At 42.9% G+C, this 17,580-nt stretch overlaps 1 protein-coding gene across 7 annotated transcripts in view; it reads right to left on the reverse strand.

Moving 5' to 3' along the window:
• The window catches only part of PHF1 (PHD finger protein 1), a 44,246-nt gene that overhangs the window by 22,868 nt on the left and 3,798 nt on the right, over window positions 1–17,580 (reverse strand). For 3 of the 7 annotated variants that reach the window (XM_075323196.1, XM_075323195.1, XM_075323189.1), the window contains exon 1: window positions 1,268–1,439. The exons of 1 other annotated variant lie outside the window; for it this stretch is intronic. The gene's annotated coding sequence lies outside the window, so the exon portion shown is untranslated. 3 more of the 7 variants (XM_075323191.1, XM_075323193.1, XM_075323190.1) reach the window with 3 other exon arrangements.

Raw genomic sequence — 17,580 nt, forward strand, 5'->3', positions numbered from 1 at the left:
CCGCCATACCATACATAGAAATATATAATTTTACATGTATACTACATGATTATAGGTCCCCTCCAATATATATATGTATATACACACACGCACCAATCCTAACGTCTTTCTCCATACCCTATTGGTAATACTAGGAGTTCCTGACATACTGTATGTGGTAACACTACAGATTCCCTCCCATACTGTATATGGTATTTCAATGTCCTCGCCATACAATCCTCCCTATACAATACACTGTAATTCTATAGGTTACCTTCCATATATAGTAATTCTATAGGTCCTCCCTACACAATAATACTGCAATTCTATAGGTTACCCCCATTTATAATTTTATGGGTTCTCGCCACACCATATACTGTAATTCTATAGATTCCCTTCCATCTATGGCATTTCTATAGGTCATTTCCATACCTCATAGGGTAATTCTATAGGCACCCTCCTATATATGGTAGGGCTACAGGTTTCTTACATAACATATGGTGATTCTATAGGCTCCCTCTTATATATAGTAAGTCTATAGGCTTCTTACCATATATGGTGATTCTATAGGGCCTCTCCATGCCATATATGGTAATTCTGTAGGCTCCCTCTTATATATAGTAAGTCTATAGGCTTCTTACCATATATGGTAATTCTATAGGGCCTCTCCATACCATATATGGTAATTCTATAGGCTCCCTCATATATGGTAAGTCTATAGGTTTCTTACATACCATATATGGTAATTCTATAGGGCCTCTCCATGCCATATATGGTAATTCTATAGGCTCCCTCTTACATAAGGTAAGTCTATAGGTTTCTTACATACCATATATGGTAGTTCTATAGGGCCTCTCCATACCATACATGGTGATAATATAGGTCTCCCCATACCTTACGCGGTAACGCTACGTATTATCCTCCGGTACCGCAGGGATCACACTGCAGCTCCATAACACCGCACGGATCCGGTGAGCCCCGTCCATTACCTGCAGATTAAGCAGCCTCACTAATTAGCATAGTCTCCTCATTTGCCTACATTTGCATATTGTCCTGTCAGAAAAGTGCAGCGTCCTGTCACAGCCGGGACTGCAGTCACTTCTGTCCTCCCGCCGGACTTAACCCGTTCACGGTCGCCTAGACTTCATTCATGAGCGGAGATTAGCGGCGGATCATTAGCCCAGGACCGTCCTTCTGAGGTAATTATTCTCCCGCGGCCTCTCCTGCTCCCGCCCCCCTGTCCTGGTAATTGGCCTCTGCTATTCCTCTCACACGGTGCTCCCCTCACCCCGGGGTCCCCTCAGATTCCTCCCCCGGCTCCTCCTCTTCTTCTTCCCCTCACAGTGGCTCGGTGTCTTCCTCCCCCGCCTCTCCCGGGGGGGTCCGGGCAGGAGCGCGTCCTCCTCCTTCTTATCCTCGGGCCGCACCTCGGCCCGAGTGACGCAGCAGCCTAAAGGCAGGAGGAGCCAGGCAACGACCCCGGCGACGTCACCACACCCACCCCCGGAGCCAGCCAATCGGAACCGTTCGATAAAAGAAAAGGCAGATCTCATGTTCTGCAAAATTTTCCTATAGAAGAAGGCGGGGCTTATAATACGTCAGTCACGTTCAGTGACAGCCAATCAGCGAGCGTCGGTAGAAAGCGGGAAAACCCTGAGGTACGGAGGAGCCAATTAGGGGTGAGGGCAATAAATAGTTACAGGGTCTCTTGTGATCTGGGCGGGAAAACCAGCAGCCAATGAAATATTTGCTAGAATTTTTCAATGAAAATGTCCCTCTGTGAGAGTAGACACGTCTATTATTTTTTTTTTTTTAAGGATTTGGATTTTTACAAAGGGCGTTAACAAATTTACTAGGGTGGAGTGACCGTGGGGGCTGCGGATTTTAATAACTACAGTGGAACCTCGGTTAACGAGTTACCCAGCGAGTATTTCGCTTAACGAGCAAAGCTTGCTGTAAATTTGTAACTCAGTTTACGAGCAATGCTTTGTTGTACAAGCAAATACCGCACACACTTCCGGTTCCGTACTTTAACCGCGCTCTAACCCGCTCTTACAGTCCACACAAACACACGCGCACACACACATATTATGCTCACCTTACCTTCCGTTCCATCACCGGCCTCCTGGTTCTTGTAGTTCGCCGCTGCAGGATGTGTATCGGGTAAAAATCACGACGATGGAGGAACTTCCGCTGTCAGCCGCTACTCAAGGGCAGCGCGCTGGCCAATCAGAGGCAAGCAGCTCCTGCCTTTGACGTCAGCGGAAGTTCTTCCATCGTCGCAATGGTTACCTGATACACATCCTGTACTGGCGAACTGCAAGAACCAGGAGGCCGGCGATGGAACGGAAGGTAAGGGGACCATAATATGTGTGTGTGTGTATGCGCGCCTTTGTGTGTGTTTGTGCGTGTGTGCGTGTTTGTGCATGTGTGGAATGGCACAATTGTGGAACGAATTCTATCCATTCCAATGATTTCCTATGGGAAATCTTGCTTTGCTAGACAAGTAACTTGGTTTACAAGCACACTCCCAGAACAGATTTTTCTCGTTAACCAAGGTTCCACTGTACTATTTTTGTGTTTTTTCCACATTCTGAATATTATAAAGGACAGAGACATTTCTCGTGAGGCAAAATAGAGAAATAAGTAAAATTGGCTCGAAACAAAGAGAACACAAAAGTAAAATCCGTAATCGTGACAGAAATATGCGATCGTATAGAAAAATAATGATTATTAACCCTAGAACGCATACCTGGGGCCTCGCAGGCCTGCTAGGTCATTTGTTTTCTATGGTAGATTGAATTGCTTGCGCGTTCTAGGGTTAATTAGAAAAGTTACAAACTTAAGGCCCTGTCACACACAGAGATAAATCTTTGGCAGATCTGTGGTTGCAGTGAAATCATGGACATATTGTTCCATTTCTACACAGCCACAAACCTGGCATTGATTGTCCACAATTTCACTGCAACCACAGATCTGTCACAGATCTGCCACAGATCTGCCACAGATCTGCCACAGATTTATCTCTGTGTGTGACAGGGCCTATAGGATAAAACTGTTCTAGTCAGACATTAAATGCGCCACATTTATTGCAATGGCGCAACCCCGAAAGATAAATGTGGTGAGAACCCTCAATATTTCACACAAACCATTATTTTATAAAAACAAAGTAATTTTTTTGTCAATTGCTGTAATTTTTTGCAAGCTGCATTTTTTGTAGCCCTGGACTTTTTTTTCAATTGCCGTATGCCTAGGTGTGGCGCTATTCATACATTTTTTCATAGTTTTTTCTATTGGAGAAAAAGTGCAGAAAAAGCGTATGTAACATAGAAAAATGCTTGTATAACACTTGACATTTGTGGCTTAAAAAATGTCCCTGTTCATGATTTTCATTTTTTAAGTCACTTTTATGTATTGTGTATTCGTTAACGCTTTTTTTTAGATGATTTCTTCAAAATGATGCCAATTAGGTTTATGAATGTTGCCTAAGATAAAAATTGCTCTTTATTTTTTACATTTTGTTTCACCAATTTTGTGTCACATAGTGGCTAACGGACGTCCGGCATACGGCACAATACACAACTAAACAAGGGGTACATCGGGGATAGGGGATACTATAATAGCAGTGGACGCTACCGTTACTGAGTGGTGAAGATGGTACACCTGCTCTCACCTGCAGCTGTACCTTGCTCTCCTAGCCAGTCCCTATATAGGCTCCGCACCTGTTGCCGAACAGGATGCCTGAGACCCTGGCAGACCCTGTAACAACCCTGGCTAGTGAGCTGGCAGGTGAGGGACGATAGCCCCACCGCTGAATGAATACAACACTAGGGAAAGGAAAGACAGAGAGTGGATGACAAAGGTCCAACACACAGCTGTAGACAGAATCAGGACTGCAACCTACTCAGCAACTTGTGATAAGGGCTCTACCAGCTCCTTCCATCTCAAGGCCCAGGTTCCAAATGGATCAGAATTACCGGTACCCTCCACTGGGAGAAGAGGGTATATATATGGACTGGAAGTGGTCCCAAGTCCATGCATCTGAGGGGGGTGGAGAGAGGGGGTAATCAAAATCCTGCTGGCAAGAAGAAACCTATACCAGTATACCAGCTACCACTACAGCCAATCACTGGCTACCACTACAGCCAATCACTGGCTACCACTACAGCCAATCACTGGCTACCACTACAGCCAATCACTGGCTACCACTACAGCCAATCACTGGCTACCACTACAGCCAATCATTGGCTACCACTACAGCCAATCACTGGCTACCACTACAGCCAATCACTGGCTACCACTACAGCCAATCACTGGCTACCACTACAGCAAATCACTGGCTACCACTACAGCCAATCACTGGCTACCACTACAGCCAATCATTGGCTACCACTACAGCCAATCATTGGCTACCACTACAGCCAATCATTGGCTACCACTACAGCCAATCACTGGCTACCACTACAGCCAATCATTGGCTACCACTACAGCCAATCACTGGCTACCACTACAGCCAATCATCAGCTACCACTACATCCAATCACCAAGCTAACACTACATCCAATGACAAAGCTAACACTACAGCCAGTCACCGGCTACCACTACAGCCAATCATTGACCTCACCGTCTTTGTTGTTCTTGCTATTATCACTGTTGTGGTCACATGTGATGTCATTACTGCAGGGACGTAAACACAGTGGGGACCACCAGAGCATCTACACAGGAGTTGTGGAGACTGAATAGTTATATAATTATTTGTATATTGTTGCAACTTTCCTGCTTTTAGCTTTTATCCATTTATTTTTAAATAATGGAACAACCTCTTTAATAAAATTTAAAACACGAACCAATTTTTTTTGTATACAAGGTTCTTATGAGTCTGGTATCACCGTGATTAGACAGACCTTTCAGTAAATAAAATGTACTCTCTGTGTAATGTAAAGGTTTTCTCTTATGCTTTTTTATACATTTCTTATGATTTGTAAGATCTTTGCAGGCGTATAGCGAATGGGCAACTTCATAGTTTAATTCAATGATGAAAATCTATAAAATTTAGCTATGACAAAACTAATTAAAATGCATAAAAGCAAAGCTATGTATTTATTTCCAATATATTATTGATAAAAATAAATTATTTGCAATCACAATAATGTTTTATTGATGGCTTTGTTCAGAATCTCCAGAAATTTCAGAGAATCGCAGGAATTTAATAGATTGTATGTCGCCACCTAGTGTTCGAAAACCATATCACTGCCGGTAAATGCTCAGTGTAGATGACAGCCTTTGTAAATGAAGGAGATCCAGAGGGATCAGGGATCAACAGAGGTCTCTAGGAGATCTGCAAGCAATGCAATGCTACAAGCTCTGGTACTAATGCAGTCACAGTACCGTTCAGGAAGTGGGTATTCTGGGAGGAAGAGGAAGTGATGATAGTGAAGATAATGGGAGTGATTATAGCAGAGCTAGGATTTATTCATGGGATGTGTCATGGGCTCATCCGCTATTATTGAGAATGCATACAAACATGCAGCTCTGAAAATACCCAATTCACGATGAATGTGTTATATGCAGAGAGCATACATCAATAATAACAAAACAAAAACTGCTAAAAACCATATATCAAATTTTCGTATAACTCAGTGATGGATACAGAACACAAAATTGGTGGAAATTTTAATCAAAACATTAGAAACTTAGATTAAAATAATATTTCAAATGAGTCTCCTTGTCAGGAACATTTTCAAGACGTGCAGATCTCTGTGTGCAGCCGTTGCCCTATTCAGTGAAAGCAGAATCATGGTATGGATGGAATAATCCGCAGTAAATCCAACTGTGGACTTCTATGTAAATCTATACTACACATCATACTGTGTGGGTAGCTGTAGGGGCATTATACTGTGTGAAGGACTGTGCGGACCATCATACTGTGCGTCTGGCAAGGATGTGATGTTGATCATATTGTGTGTGGGGGGGGGTTATCATACTGCATGGGGGTGCTATGGAGGCACCAGACTGTGCGGACCATCATACTGTGCGTCTGGCAGGGATGTGAGGTTGATCATATTGTGTGTGGGGGGGGGTTATCATACTGCGTGAGGGTGCTATGGAGGCACCAGACTGTGCGGACCATCATACTGTGCGTCTGGCAAGGATGTGAGGTTGATCATATTGTGTGTGGGGGGGGGTTATCATACTGCGTGAGGGTGCTATGGAGGCACCAGACTGTGCGTTGCAAACTACTGTGACACTATTACACTTTGGTGTTCAGTGGGGGCCATCATACTGTGTGTGTGTGTGTGTGTGTGTGTGTGCGTGCGTGCGTGCGTGCGTGCGATCATGCCATAGGGGCATTATACTGTGTGGGTAGGATATAGGGGCATTATTACTGCATGTAGTGGGGGATTCAGGGGTCAACCTAGATGCTGGAATTCAGGACATTATTTCAATTTGTAGAGATTTGGTTCAATATTACTTTTCTTGAAACCCTCGGGAGATTATTAATTGCTAAGGTGCAACACGGAACATTCATTTTTAGTGCCACTAAAAGGGCAATAATAAATTTTAAGTGGGCATTTAAGAATCATCATAATGTTATAGGGGCACTCAGGGTATTGTAGCTGTCCAAGGAACACACAGAAGGTTAATTACTATGGGGCAAATTGTGGGCACTGTTACTTTTTGGGGCACTTATAGAGGGCAATAATATTTTCTAGGGAGCAATTTTAATACATAAAAGGCACAAAGTGGGCTCACAGTGGCGGGCATTATGTGTGGTGCCACAACAGATACAGCAATAGGAACACATATGGCAGGAGCGGCTCAGCATTGGGGATCAGCAGGTTGAGGAGTTTGTGCAGGTTGGGAACAGATGGGAACGGAGCAGGAAATGTGAGAAGTCAAATGTGTCTTTGTAAACTCTGTGGATGAGTCGTGGCTGGAAGAAGTTGTGTTGGTCTGAGGCAGATGGAAAAGATGGGGAAAATGAAAGGTATTTTAATACTTTATAATATGTTTTGGTATATGGTCACTGTATAGCGGTGATATCAGTCTTGGTCTTTGTATATTGATTTATATTCAGTTAAAGCACAATTATCTGCTGAGGTTCCCTTTTACCCACCATGATTATGGTGTGCCTCCATACATGTACGGTATATATGGTGACCTAGGTTAGATGTCCATCAAAATGTGTTATGCCACCCTTTGCTGGACCACTAGCTAAGCCTCTGGTAATCTCTACAGAACATTGAGAAAATTGGAAGATTTAATAAAAAAAAAAAAAACCAAAACAAAAAAAAACACGGAAAGTGAAAGTGTTTTCAACAATAGGTTATTTTCTGATGTCACATTCCCTTTTAAGGCTATGTGCGCACTAGAAATGTCCTTTTTCTCAAGAAACTTTCTTGAGAGACATTTTGGGAGTTGAAGATTCCCGCACGGGAAAAAAACGCACCAAATCCGCGGTAAAAACGCATGCGTTTTTTACCACGGATTAGCCGCGATTTTACCGCGGATTTTCCGCAGGTTGTTCCTGACACATGCAAGTATAGAAATTCCGGGGGTATTCCACAGGTAATAATGGACATGCTCATTTTCTCAAGAAAGTTTCTCGAGAAAATTTTCTCAAGAAAATTTTCTTGAGAAAAATCCACAGCATGCGCACAGCTATTTTTTTTTACACATAGGTTTTGCTGGGAAATGTCTGCAGAAAGATTTCTAATCTTTCTCAAGAAATTTCCGCGGCAAATCCGCGGGTAAAACTGTCTAGTGCGCACATAGCCTAAGACCTCCCCTCTGGTCTTCTAATTACTTTCAAACTTCACAACCCACATTCCCCACTTGATATTTGCAACCAATCATGTCTCAGGCCGTATATCACCGAGGCCCAAAAGAAGCATCAGGGACATGGTGAAAATGGCCAGGATTTGAAAGGGTGAGTACGTATTATTTAATTACTGTGCATATATTATGTGCAACTTTTTTTATTATATTGGACAACCCCTTTAACTGAGTGTTTTATGTGTAATACTCATGTGCCTTGCCTCTCCCCTATGTTACCATCTTAAAACCTTCAGATTGGTATTGCCATAATCATATTGGCAAATAGTTAATGGCAGAGTTGTATGCTTTCAGTAGACACATGGTAAATGGCTAATGTATGCTCTGTAAATAAATGGTTAACTACAAGACAGCACTGATGAACAGGCAAACTGGATACTTGCTTGTAGCAATGTAGTAGTGTGAACAATACAACTATTCACAGATAAGAGTTCTGTATACTTGCAGCAGACAAATGGATAACTGCAGGTCTGAGCCAGGAAGTAAATGCAAATAGATGGAAAACACACAGAAGTTTGATGAAAAGAAGATTAGCCAGCTGAGATAAACAGATATGGGGTCAACCCATGGTGAATGAATGCAAAGCTTACTGTATACTCAAACAGGACATGGCGGAGTCGGCCTTAAAAGACCTCTGTAATAATGTCAAAGGAGGTTGCCAGATTACCACACTAATGAATAGGGATTATCGAATACCTCAAATATTCGGCTTCACGAATATTTTCCGAATAGGTCGCCGCTATTAAAATATTCGATGCGCAATGTAAGTCTATGGGAAGCCCGAATAGTTCTGAATAGTTGTTATTTGGGTTTCTCATAGACTTACATTGCGCATCGAATATTCGCGAATAGTCAAATAGCGGCGACCTATTCGGAAAATATTCGCAAAGCCGAATATTTGAGGTATTCGATCATCCCTACTAATGACCTGGACGTAGGGGAAAACACCTAGAGCAGGTACCTGAGCCAGGACTGGTGAGTGACATTTTAGCTTATTTACAAAGCTAAATGCTCAAGACGTCTGGCTTCATTTGCACAAAAAAGGTCTTGCATTCCTTGCTTTAAACACATTTTAAGCCACAAAATTTCTCAGCAATGCATTGATAAGCTGTGGCTTAAATAGATAGGACGTTGCCTAAAATGCAGCACCTTGCACAAGTTGGTGCACGTTATTGGTATAAAAGAAGCAATTTATTAGTTAGTCTAAAATTAGACTAGATAATCTAAAGATGCACCAAATTTATCCAACAGCTTGTGCTACTTTGGAAAATTTGGTGTAGTTTAAAGGCTGCTATACACGCAGTGATATCACTAGCGATGTCGCTGGTGAAAGCACCCGCCCCCGTCGGTTGTGCGTCACGGGCAAATCACTGCCCGTGGCGCACAACATCGTTAGGAGCCGTCACACGGACTTACCTGCCTAGCAATGTCGCTGTGGCCGGCGAACCGCCTCCTTTCTTAGTGGGCGGTTCGTGTGGCGTCACAGCAATGTCACTAAGTGGCCGCCCAATAGAAGCGGAGGGGTGGAGATGAGCGGCCGTAACATCCCGCCCACCTCCTTCCTTCCTCATTGCCGGCGGCCGTAGGTAAGCTGTAGTTAGTCGTTCCCGAGGTGTCACACATAGCGATGTGTGCTGCCTCGGGAATGACGAACAACCTGTGTCCTCAACAATCAACGATTTTTTGAAAATGAACGACGTGTCAACGATAGATGATTTAGTGATTATTTTCCATCGTTAACGGCGGCTCGGTGTCACACACAACGACGTTGCTAACGATGCCGGATGTGCGTCACGGAATCTGTGACCCCGGCGATATATCATTAGATACGTCGTTGCGCGTAACGGGGCCTTTAGACTGAGTAAGTTTACACTTCCTTCCTGAGATGATAATGGCCTACGGTGCTATGAATTTCGCACTAGGTGAGCAGACTATAAGGGTTTTTCGTGAGTATTGAAACTATTGGCCCCTCAAGAAGCCAGAAACCGCTAAATATTGTGTGCACGTAATAGTGACTCCGGACATGCGCACATCGGAGATCATATGGTCATGGCTACCATCTCTTGCAGATACCTCTAGAGGCCCACAGCATGCTCATGCTGGCTCGCAATATGGGGACACAATTAAGGCTTCTTTCCATGTGTGTAATATGAAATATGGGTGTCAACTACCTCCTATGGGCGTCTTCATCAATTAAGTGGCTTTTTAAACATGGACAATTCCTAGGATAGGGATGAACCGTTTGGGAAACGCAATGAGGCAGCAACTAGAGAGATGCTCTGATAAGTGCCATTTGTTTAAAATTGCTAGTACATTTATAGTTATGTCACAATGTTACTGTAGGAAAGCGAGGGACTCCTATGCTGTCCTTCACACTAGAGGTGCCTAGGAAATCCCTAACCTCAGGGTTACCCCTAATTGTGGAGATGCCTGAGTCCTGTGCCTGGTTAAGATTCTGACCAGAACTGATTCCCCTCTCCCACCAGGGACAGGAAGGGGAAGAAGAGATGAAATACTTTAGGCAATGTTCCTGTAAGCTCTGTAATAATGTTATACGTGTCAGCAAACAAGGCAGCAAAAATGACTGAAGTATTATAGGAAACATATGGAGGCCGAGCTGCTAATCTGCTGCCTGCTGACTATGGGTCTCTCGTCCTCAGATTAGACATCTCAGGATATTACCACCTCCCTCCATTCTTCTTTTGTCAGAGGTTCTGGACCATATCTCGCTCACATTCGTCCAGTTGTCTACTCCTGACCTTTATTTCTGACCCAGTTTCTTCTCTGTCTTCCCTAAATGTTTGTGCTGTACATTCTTCTGACAACTATTGATATTTGAGGCTATAAAAGTTGTCAGGGGCTCAGTTCCCTTCTCGTTGCACCCCTCCTTTCCATTTTTATTATTACTTCTCCATCCTCTCTGGACACGTGTAATGGACACCAATAGCAGTGACACTGAAGACCCCTCCACGTCACTCCTGCCCCCACCTCCCCCACCCGATGGTGATTATGAAGAAAACGCTTTTGAGATTATTGCAAGGCTGACACCTTCCCTGGACACTATCCCCTGGGAGCAGCGCAGTACCAAGATGAAGATTATACATGTGGCCGACAGAATATTTCTGGTATTTCTTGCCATCTTCTTCCTAATTCTAATGGGTGAAGTGTCTTATAAACTGTACCACATAGTGCCCTGGGCAGCAATGTTCTGGGGACTGAAAAATTGGCTTCTTATGCAAGAGGAGGGAGAAGAAGACCTAGAGCTCTGAGGTGAGAATAGACATTTTATTATTCGTGCCAGATACTAAGTAATTTCTTTTGTATGATCGGCCAAGAGGCGGAACGAGAAGAATTGACAACTCTCTTACTAGTTAGCAAACAGCTTTCACCTCCATTGAGCTAATGGTCTGACAAACTAAATGGAATGTTCCTTCTAAATGGAAACTATGAAAAGTACTGTACCATGATAATGTGGTATTATACTGCCCCAATGTACAAGAATATAACTACTATAGCACTGCCCCATGTACAAGAATATAACTACTATAATACTGCTCCATGTACAAGAATATAACTACGGTACTATAATTCTGCCCCATGTACAAGAATATAACTACTATAATACTGCCTCCTAAGTACAAGAATATAACTACTATAATTCTGCCCCAATGTACAAGAATATAACTACTATAATACTGCCCCTATGTACAAGAATATAACTACTATACTGCCCCCGTGTACAAGAATATAACTACTATAATACTGCCCCTATGTACAAGAATATAACTACTATAATACTGCCCCAGATGCACAAGAATATAACTACTATAATACTGCCCCAGATGCACAAGAATATAACTACTATAATACTGCCCCCTATGTACAAGAATATACCTACTAAAATACTGCCCCTATGTACAAGAATATAACTACTATACTGCCCCCGTATACAAGAATATAACTACTATAATACTGCCCTCTATGTACAAGAATATAACTACTATAATACTGCCCCTATGTACAAGAATATAACTACTATAATACTGCCCCAGATGCACAAGAATATAACTACTATAATACTGCCCCCTATGTACAAGAATATAACTACTAAAATACTGCCCCTATGTACAAGAATATAACTACTATAATACTGCCCCTATGTACAAGAATATAACTACTATAATACTGCCCCTATGTACAAGAATATAACTACTAAAATACTGCCCCTATGTACAAGAATATAACTGCTATAATACTGCCCCCGTGTACAAGAATATAACTACTATAATACTGCCCCCGTGTACAAGAATATAACTACTATTATACTGCCCCAGATGCACAAGAATATAACTACTAAAATACTGCCCCTATGTACAAGAATATAACTACTATACTGCCCCCGTGTACAAGAATATAACTGCTATAATACTGCCCCCGTGTACAAGAATATAACTACTATAATACTGCCCCGTGTACAAGAATATAACTACTATAATACTGCCCCAGATGCACAAGAATATAACTACTAAAATACTGCCTCTATGTACAAGAATATAACTACTATACTGCCCCCGTGTACAAGAATATAACTACTATAATACTGCCCCCGTGTACAAGAATATAACTACTATAATACTGCCCCTATGTACAAGAATATAACTACTATACTGCCCCCGTGTACAAGAATATAACTGCTATAATACTGCCCCCGTGTACAAGAATATAACTACTATCATACTGCCCCGTGTACAAGAATATAACTACTATAATACTGCCCCAGATGCACAAGAATATAACTACTAAAATACTGCCTCTATGTACAAGAATATAACTACTATACTGCCCCCGTGTACAAGAATATAACTACTATAATACTGCCCCCGTGTACAAGAATATAACTACTATAATACTGCTCCTATGTACAAGAATATAACTACTATAATACTGCCCCCGTGTACAAGAATATAACTACTATAATACTGCTCCTATGTACAAGAATATAACTACTATACGGCAACTCCATCCCTTCTCTCGATCTTAAGGTCCAGTCACACATAACGAGATCGTGAACGAGATCGCTACTACGTCACACTTTCTGGATCGTTTATGAGTCGTTGTTGAAATCGCATGTTGGGTGTCACACATAACGAGTTTATGAACGAGCATGCGTCCCGTATAACGATCTTTGAAATCGCTGGGACCCTGTCACACAGCTACTATGTTAACGATTCCAATCCCATTAGGGGCGTAGTAAAATGCAGTGAGTCACGTAGGCGTGCATTTGTGTCGCCTTTTCCGCTTTCATTGGCGGCCAATACTGCGTTCTGATTGGGCGGCCGGGCGGGCGTCGCCTTTTCCACCCCCTCCGCTCTGATTGATAAGGACCCTGTCACACAGCTACTATGTTAACGATTCCAATCCCATTATGCAGTGAGTCACGTAGGCGGAAATGGCGACGTAACTAAACACTATTGTTCTCAGCGCCAACCAATGGGCGCAGAAGGGGCGTGGAAACGGGGACGCAACAACACGCCTTCGTGCATCTCATCTAGGTCGTCAACGAAATCGTAAATAGGGTGTCAAACATACAGATTCATGCAGCCCAGCAGGACTCCAACGAGCCAAAAATGGCCCAAGCTGTTCGGCATCGATCAGCGATTTCGCAGCAGGGGGTGAATCGTTGGTACGTGTCAAACATGACGAGATCGCAATTGAAGTCGTTCTTGCGTCACAGAAACTGTGACGTAGTAACGATCTCGTTGTACGATCTCGTTATGTGTGAAGTGGCCTTTATTCTCCGTGGATGGTTATTGTCCTACTTTATTAGTCACGGTAGTTTTATTATCAGTTATATTGATACTGCAGGGAGCTGGAAGGTGATAAGGATGTATTTGCACAATAAGATACAGTACCGGTATATTACACAATTTATAACATCTTTGGAGTTACTTCTGATTATTACAAATAAATGATAATGACAAGTGCACATAAAGGGCTGATATTAGGTTATTAATGATCAGCCAATCACAGGGTAGATGATAACTTTCTGATTGTCTTGTCTGGATTGCCCAAGATAGTAGAGTACAGCGCTTGGCTATTGCTAGCCGCCCTGTAGACAATCATGGCAATCAACCATATAATTCCTTCCCAAATATTGACACACTACTGTATAATGTCACATGTGACCCATGGAAAAGGATGAGCCGCACCCAGAACCCGAGAGGTAAAGTAAACACCAAGCTTGTTGAATTTTAATTTTGGTCTATCTTCATGCAAGTTTTCTATACTGTGATTATAAATTGTAGAAAGATTGTCCAATAATAGAAAAATACCAAGGAACCTGGGAACTGAAACAACGTTATTTTACTATTGTATGAAGGTGTATTTAAAGGAATTGTCCCTGTTTAGAGATATATGGCTGCTGTCTGAGGCTGAGTTCACATTTAGTAATAATGCAATAGATCGGATCCTGTAGAGATCCGTTGGGAAAAAAGTTCTGCAGACAACTTTTTTATCCGTTAAATAACGGATGTCTGCCAGATCCGTCTTTTGAACATGGGAGTCTATGGAGAACGGATTTGTTAATGGATTGCTATTTAGCCATTTGTTTTTCTTTTCTTTGTAAAGGATCCGTTTTCCATAAACTCCAATGTTAAAAAAAAGGATCTGGTAGAAATCATGTTGCCAATGGATCTCTGCAGGATCCATTCTAAATGATGACTACAGGACATGTGAACTCAGCCTTGCAGACACAGCACCAGACCTGTCCACCTGCTTTGTTTTGTACTGTGGCTACATGCACTTCAAAGAAGCTGAGCTGCAATACCTGACACAACCTGTGCTCCTGTGTGGCGCTGTTACTGCATATCATAACAACCTGTCCTATCTACCTACAGGAATCAACCTGGAAGCCTCCTCAGATCCAAGGGCAGTATCAACACATGGCTGATGAACGCTGCGCACCAGATGTTTTTCTCGAATCTTATTGAAAATTATTAAACTATCCATTACGTAAATGTTAATATGTTACAGTGACAAAGTATTTATTCCTACTGCAGTTTTCAAGTCTGTTCCAATGTGGGTGGATGGTAGTTGGAGTAGTCTGATGAGCCTGTGTGTGTGTGTGTGGGGGAGTATGAGCGATAACTAATTGAGCATAGAATGCACCGGAAACATACAAGTATTAATATGCAGATGGTAAGGAATTGGCTAAAAGATACAAAGGAAACAGAGGCGTCGTAAATGGTGCATTCTCCAAGTTAGCAGTGGGGACTGCAGGGATCTGTGTTTGTGTTAGGACCAATTCTTTTTTAATCTATTACCTTGTAGATGGGATTAGAGTACAGTATAGGGTGCTTTACACACTGCAACATCGCTAGCAATCTCACTAGCGATATGAAATTCTAGATCGCAAATGCGATCTTTCGGGATCGCACGTGCGTAAATTGACCTATGTGCGATCCCGAAAGATCGCACTTGCTATCTAGAAATTCACATCGCTAGTGAGATCGCTAACGATGTCGCAGTGTGTAAAGCACCCTTATCAGTCCTTGCCAATAACACCAAACTATGTAGGATAATAAAAACTGAGCTTGACAGTACAATATCACAGAATGATCTGGATAAATGTCTGAATGGGCAGACATGGCAAATGAAATTTAATGTTGATAAATGTAGAGTAATACACCTAGGATGGAGAATTCCTCTTGCTGCATATACATTACTGTAGGTCACCCCTCCTTTATAGACTGTGAGCCCTCACAGGCAGTGTCCTCTCTTTTCCTGTACCTGTCTGTGACTTGTATTTTTCATGATTATTGTAATTGTTTTTATTATGTATGCCCCTTTTCACATGAAAAGCACCATGGAATAAGAATACAGAGCAGGAGAAAGACTTGGAGATTCTGGTTATGAGTAAGCTGAGCAGCAGCACTCAATGTCAGGCAGCAGCTGCAAAAGCAAACAAGATTTTAGGGTGTATAAAAAGAGAAATAAAATCCCTTGATCCCAATGTTTTGTTAGGCCACGTTTAGAATATGGGATACTATTCTGGACTCCACATTTTAAAAAGGATATTCGGTCGTTAGAGTCAGTTCAAAGGCAGCAACTGGATCATTACAAGGAATGGAGGCTGCCTGTATGAGAAGAGGATGGTAATGTTGGGCTTGTTTAGCTTAGAAAAAAAAAAAAAAAAAAAAAAAAAAAAAAAACACACCTCAGAGGAGATCTCATTTATATGTATAAATACATTTGTGGTCAATATAAAAGGACTGGAGCATGACATTCCTTTCAAAGACAATACTAAGGACCAGGGGCACTCACTGCGAGTGGAAGAAAGGCGATTCCAGCAGCTAAATAGGAAAGGGTTCTCTACAGTTAGAGCAGTCAGATTGTGGAATTACGACCACAAGAGGTAGTAATGGCAGATACTATAACAGCATTTATAAGGGGCTGGATACTTTCTCACAACTAATGGCATTGTGGGTTATCAATAATCTAGCAATGGAGAATGTAGAACTGGTGGAGAAAGGGTGAACTTTAGGGAGCAAAGTCTTTTATCAACCTATAAAGCTACATGTAATATTGAATTTGCTCACTTGCAGCCAGACTTTTGGTCTTAGAGGGGTTGTACCAACTGCTGATCCCGCACCACTCCTGTGTGTATGGAGTGGAGGCCGATCATGCTCACGTCCGCCCCATTAAGTCTTAATGGGAGTGGTGAAGACCAGCAATCCCATAGAGAATGAATGGAGCAGATGTGAGCATGACTAACTTTTGCTACACACTCGACTGTTCAGAGCCCCCGCTCTCAGGCTCAATGGGAGTACCAGCAATTGGGAAGTTACTCTTCTAAAATTTGTACAGCCCCTTTAAACTAGGGATTATTTAGTGAGATTTACTGATATTTTGCATAAAACTGTATACCAATCTGCTCCGCTCCTTCTGCTGCCTGCAGATTGGATTGTGTTGCCAATGTCATAAGTTCCCACTAACCCCTTAACAACCTAGGACGTATATATACGTCCTAAGTCACCTCCCTCCCTTTGCTGTTGGCTCACACGGTGAGCCCACATATTTCCCCACACATGTCGCCTGATCTGATCAACTGACATGTGTAGCTAACTGGCGTGGGTGGATCAGAGATCCACCCTCACCTGTTAACCTCAGAGTTTAACAGCGTGGTCTAATGCGCTCCGGTGGGGATCACGCTGTTCTCTGCCACCATCGGTGGCCCCGTGACAAGATCACAGGGAGGCAATGGGTTGTCATGACAGTGCGGAGTCAGCTGATGACCCCTGTCGTTGTCATGTTTCACTTACTGTAAATGCCAGTGTGACGCCCTGGGCAACCCAGGGGTCACAGGTCATGCACCAACACACCCTACATCCCAGTTAGGAACACCAAAGCTAAACTAAAATCCTTGTTGCCTTCCTCCAGAGGCTGATGTTCACACCAGGGGGTGGGCCAGGCGGTTGGCTCCGCCCACCGAGGAGTTCGCAGCTCTGGAGGCGGGAGAAACCAGGCAGTCAGCTCAGGGGGAGCTTGAGTGAGGAGCTAAGTGGAGGAGTAAACAAGGAGTGAAGTAAAGGAAGTAAAGTGGTAAAGGAGGAAAGCAAGAGTGGTGACAGGAAAGAAAGAGAGTGGAAAGCCTGAAGTTGGTCCAGCTGTGTGCAGGACCGGGTCAGCAAGGTCAGCAACGACGGTGACTGTCCAGAGGGGTGACTGTTCGGGAGTTCCTGGAAGGACCGCGGACGGGTAGTGACC

The sequence above is a fragment of the Anomaloglossus baeobatrachus genome, chromosome 9 (genome assembly GCF_048569485.1).
Source record: "Anomaloglossus baeobatrachus isolate aAnoBae1 chromosome 9, aAnoBae1.hap1, whole genome shotgun sequence".
Lineage (NCBI taxonomy): Eukaryota > Metazoa > Chordata > Amphibia > Anura > Aromobatidae > Anomaloglossus > Anomaloglossus baeobatrachus.